The sequence below is a fragment of the Henckelia pumila genome, chromosome 3 (assembly GCF_033568475.1).
Source record: "Henckelia pumila isolate YLH828 chromosome 3, ASM3356847v2, whole genome shotgun sequence".
Classification (NCBI taxonomy): Eukaryota; Viridiplantae; Streptophyta; class Magnoliopsida; order Lamiales; family Gesneriaceae; genus Henckelia; species Henckelia pumila.
The window spans coordinates 202,947,012-202,952,753 of record NC_133122.1 but is presented as its reverse complement, the minus strand read 5'-3'; the positions used below and the strand labels follow the sequence as shown (position 1 = coordinate 202,952,753).

Genomic DNA, 5,742 nt, shown 5'->3' with positions numbered 1-5,742 from the left:
TTTATATTCTTTTCTCCCAGTGCTACTCTGGTTTGTTCATGCTTACAGGAGAATCTTATGAAAAAGAATTCCATTACGATTCAGAGATAGAGAGAACACTCCATAGAAGAAGTAAGGAAGCTCAACAGAAATTGGAGGAGGAAGAAAATCAAACTGAAAACATCGTAGAAGAGATGACTGACAATGCAAATCTGAGCTTGAGACAATTGGGCACTCCTGATCCCAATCAACAACCTTTATGCATTATTTTTCCTACTCTAGAAAATAATGCTACTTTTGAGCTTAAATCTGGATTAATTCATTTATTGCCTTCTTTTCATGGTCTTGTAGGTGAGGACCCTAACAAGCACTTGATGAAATTTCATGTGGTTTGTGCAAGTATGAAACCCCATGGAGTGACAGAGGAGCAGATCCAACTGAGAGCCTTTCCTTTCTACTTGAAGAGTGCTGCTAAGGATTGGCTATATTATTTACCCTCTGGATCCATCACGACTTGGACTGAGATGAAAAGAATCTTTCTGGAGAAATACTTCCCAGTATCTAGAGCCGCGAACATCCGGAAGGAAATCTATGGAATCAAGCAATACTCCGGAGAATCACTGCATGAGTACTGGGAGCGGTTCAAGAAGCTTTGTGCTAGCTGTCCGCCGCACCAGATAAGTGAAAATCAATTGATACAATTTTGCTATGAAGGTTTGTTACATCATGACAGGAGTATGCTAGACACAGTCAGTGGAGGAGTTTTTGTGGACAAGACCCCGGTACAAGCGAGGAATTTGATAGAGAGTATGGCTGCCAATTCACAACAATTTGGCACCATCAAGAATGAGCATGTACCAAAGAAAAAACACCGAGGTAAATGTCCCTTCCCTTGAGCAACAATTAATTGAATTGACATCTCTTGTGCGTCAAATGGCTGTAGGGAATGGACAAACTGTGAAAGGGTGTGGAATTTGCAATGCGATGGGACACGCTACTGACATGTGTCCCACACTTCAAGAGGAGTCGGTCAAACATGTTAATGCTACTGGTGGATTTCCTGGACCTCCACAGCGAAAGTATGATCCATACTCCAACACATACAATCCTGATTGGAAGGACCATCCAAATTTGAGATACGGAAACCCACAGGCGAATCAACCAGGGCCTCAGACACCACCGCACAATCAATCTTATAGGCCACCGTATCCTCAATATCCAAACAGGCTCAACATGGTATGCAAATGCCGCATACAAATTATGAACAGTAAATCATGCATATCATGACAGATAATAATGCAACACATAATTATGCAACACATAAACATGTATATTCAGCTGGCTATCTCAGTCTGTACTTACGTACCTTAGTTCTACTAGGCAACCTATGCCAGCACTATATCCAAGCCTATAGTCCGCACTACAATGCAAAGTACTCATGCATTATAATCTTATTCTAAAAGCCTTAACTAATCTATAGCATTCTCCCTATTTACTATAAGGATCCAGAGCTATACCTGCGTCCGTCGTCAGCCCAATGATGATGACTGCCCCAGAACATGGGCACCGCTCCGCCGCAATTTCGGAGCACCTGGTCAATCTCCGGACCAAGCCTAGGAAGGCTGGAAACACCCCAAAACCCCTAGAAAAGCCTAAGAACCCAGAGAGAAATGAAATTTGGTGTGAAATTCTGAATTTTGGAGGGTCTATTATAGGCGGAGTTCGGACGGTCCGAACTTGGTTCGGACGGCCCGAACTGCCACATGTTCGAGCCATTTTGACACATGGGCTCTGCTGAGTTTGGACGGCCCGAAGTGGTTTGGAGGGCCCGAAGTGGTCCGTATGCTCCGAACTGTTTTGGTCCTTCCAAACTCATTTTTGGTCTCCCGGGATCTACCCTACCATTTTCGGACATTTCGGATCTGATTTTCCATTTATTTTAACCAAATAAGGACTCCTTAAACATGTTTTGACACTTTTAAAATTATATGTCATTTTCTAACATGTTTAAAATCACTTAATCTTGTAAAATGGAACCGGGCTACTACAATAGTCATTGATCGATCAAAATCATAGTCACAATCAAGGATCTAATTTCAAAAGTAAATGTAAAGGATAACTGAATCATGAATGTTGTTTTTCATCGCATATTACTATTGTTCCTACTTCGGGCATGTTATGGCGCTCTCCATTCGTGTGAATTTCATTGTATACTTAGTACTAATTTTAGTACGACGCATTATTTTGAACCCTTGCTGTATTATTTAAATCTTGATGGGCTTTTAGGTTCACTACTATGCTTGGTGCAGGTTGTACTTTGTTGAGATCGAGGGCCATGACTCTCGAGTGGACTGCGATGCCGGCACGACACATCCCTCCGACCTATGTTATTCTTCAGCATAAGTTTATTCAAACTTAAATATTATGAAATATTTATTTTGTTTATTTGGAAAATGTACATGAAATGATTTTTAAGATTTGTTTCTTGGTCTGTAAGGATTAAATTGCAATATTTTGATGTTTGTGATGTTGAACCTTTTCCCCTAGTTTCTCTTTCATTTATTCTGGTTTAGTTTATCTGTATTTTCGGTTGCTTTTGTTGTTTGTTTTCTGCGTCAGGTGGATTTTAAAATAAACAGATGGGTCATGCCGAAATTTTTGAAAAATCTGCATTTTTATTTAAATTATTTTAAAGTAGAACTAGTGGTCATTTTAGTTGGTATCAGAGCATGGTTCTGGTTTGGATTGTGCCTACTGCCGGTTGCCAGAAACTCGAGAAGTCTCGCCTCAAAATCTGTAAGTTTTAAAGATTTTTATATGCTAGTCATACTTGAATTAATACTTTAAATCTTTTGATGTCATCCCTTTTAAAATATTTTTATAAAATTAGGTATTTAATTTATTTAAATGAGTAGCTTAGTGTTTATTTTGTTTTACAAAAAAAAATTCTTTTTGTAGATTAAAGTGTGTCATTCAAATGTTTATTTTTATAGCATGCGACTTTATATTAAGCGGGGTTGGTGTACTAATATTTCTTCCAGTTTTAGACAGTACGTGGAAGTTGTATGAGTTATTAGGAAGTTTTAATGATTTTTATGGGATTGTAAGATTTTGTTGAAAAATATTAAACTTGTGCATTAGAAAATATTATTTGGGTGTCATTGTTGTGAAATATTCTATTATGAATGTATTTTTTTTAATCGGGTACAACTAAGTGAATAGTTTATTTAAAAAATTCTAGATATGTGTTTAGTCAGTTAAGTTTATGAATAAAACTCATGTGAAGACTTAAGATACGAACTTGGTTTTATAGTATTATGGATAGTTTGAGTTTTCTTTCGTTTTTGGGCAAATATGATATTTGAAAATAGTGAGTCAGTTACTATGAGTCTTTCAATTATGTGAACTATTATTCCGATTGTTATTTCATTTTCCTCCTTTTGTGCTCAAACCCGTTGCAACATGTACTTTTGAATATCCGAAATTTCTTTGCACTTCTTTTGAGCATTTACGGATTCGTATGACATTAATCAGCGTTGAATTCTTCTACTTTGGCATTGGTTGAACTTCTTAGTAAAATCTTGTTAATGTTTCACACATCTTGAATTTTTTCTTCGGTCCTAGAGCCACATGTTGATGTGAGTAAGATTCACTTTGTTTTTCTTTTTGGTGATCTACTCATATTGTGTGGCTGACATGTGATTTTACTTTGAAACCGTTGTTTTCTCAGATTATTAACTTTGTGGACTTCTTTCGACTGAAGTCACACTAGCTCTTAATTGTGCTTTGATTGTTTGAGCATGATTTCATTACCCATGGATGAATGATCACGATATTTGTATCTTGTGGACTCATATTCATTATTCATGAAGCCTCTATTATTATTAGGAGTGTTCAAATTTTGGATAAAATCGAAAAAACCGACCGAACCAAAAAATTCGGTTTTTTTGGATCGATTTTTAGGTTTTTCGGTTCGGTTTTGGATATAAATTTTTAATTTTTCAGTTTCTCGGTTTGATTTCGGTTTTTATTCATAAAAATCCAAAATAACCGAACCGGCCGGAATTTAGTCACTAGTTATTAGATTCCATATATTACATATTATATTATATTTTAGTCCCTGGGCCCTAATTGGGATAATTGATGTCTTTTCCTCTCACTCACGCGCAGTCACGATTCACCCATCGCTCTAATTCCTAAACCCTAGCCTCACTCGCACTCTCACAAATTTTGCAGACCGCCTTCCATCGTCCACCTGAGCTTTCCTCCTTCTCTTCCTCCTCGATTTATGCCTCTGTTCGTCGTTTCTCATCGCTCGGTTGCTCTGTTTGTTGCTGCTCACCGCTCGGTTGCTTTGTTCGCCGCTTGTGTTTTCTGAGTTGCTTACTTTCTTGGTTAGTTGCTTACTTGCTCCTACTCGTCTGCTCACTTCTTGTTTGTTCTTGAGCTATTAATTTCAATTGCAAGTTGTCAGTCAAAGATTTTTTTTTCGATGGGGCTCGATGCGATTGTGTGCATACTGTGTATTAGGGGCGACAAGAAGAAGACTTTGCTGTCATGTGATGATGCTACAAGTTAGCTAAAATCATGCTTGCCAGCTTGTGGAGAGATGGGGTCCTAGGAGCATAATAGCAGGGATAAGCTTTAAGATTTTCTTTTCTTTGTTTTTTTTAAAGTACAATAAGCTTTAAGCTTATTTCACCCGTGTTAGTTTCCTTGTAAACTTCCAATCAACCTATCTAAACCACAATGTTATTGAATTAATTCATACCGGCTTTTTTAAAAAACAAACAAATCCCAAGTTCAATAATTTATATCAAATTTTAGTATTCATGTTAGTAATTTAGGATATATAGACCTTGATTTATATACTGATTATGTTTCCACTTTCCAATTTTTTATTGAAGAAATTGACGAGTGTGGAGCAGGGAAGCATTGACAAAGTTTTGATGAAAATTTTTGGCATATTAATGTTCAAACTTGAGCTCAAGCATTCCATTCAAATTTGAAAGATGGCACCAACAAAGTAAACTTAGTAGCATCGTGAATATGTAAATCTATGTACTGTTTTGTGTTTTTTTTTTAACAAAAATATTATGGTAGTGATGTTATATGTTTGTTTTTTATTGTTATTTTTTTGTTTTTTTCACTATACAACTATAATTTTAAGTTGTGTGTTTGGGTATTTAAATTACATGTTAAATGAAATTTATAATTTTTCATTATGTAATGTATTATTAATAATCAAACCGAACCAAAAAAACCGGTCCATTATAGTACCAAAACCAAACCGAACCGAAATGAAATGGTTTGACTTTGGATTACATTTTTTATAAACAGAAAACCGAAAAACAGAACTGAAATAAGATAATTTTAAACCGAACCGACCAATGAACACCCCTAATTATTATTCATTCATCCCTAAAATTAAATTATGAGTGAGTTGTTTAACTTATCTAGATTTTTAATCTCAGCTCGTTTGTTTGTAATGCTTCCATTATTTCATTTCATATTAAGAAACATTACTTGTATGTTTGTTTCCTTTCATGATGCATCATGATGAAGATTTGGGTGGATCATAATTTCAATTATTATTTCAGATTCTTGTATATAGAATTGGCTCGTAGCCGCATAGTAAGCGTTTAGACCGTTGGTATTTAGCATTAATACTATATAAAATCCTAAGTTATTGTTGTGATACGAGGAATGTCGACTACTAATTATATCTAATCCTAACAAGTAGACTGCTAGGAAGTAAATTAA

The 5,742-nt window shown here is 35.9% G+C and overlaps 1 long non-coding RNA gene across 1 annotated transcript; it reads left to right on the top strand.

Moving 5' to 3' along the window:
- The first annotated feature begins 4,146 nt into the window (after positions 1-4,146).
- Positions 4,147-5,204, top strand: LOC140893452 (uncharacterized). The gene is made up of 2 exons (XR_012153149.1): positions 4,147-4,373; positions 4,887-5,204. It is a non-coding gene; the product is annotated as an uncharacterized lncRNA (long non-coding RNA).
- Positions 5,205-5,742: the final 538 nt, after the last annotated feature.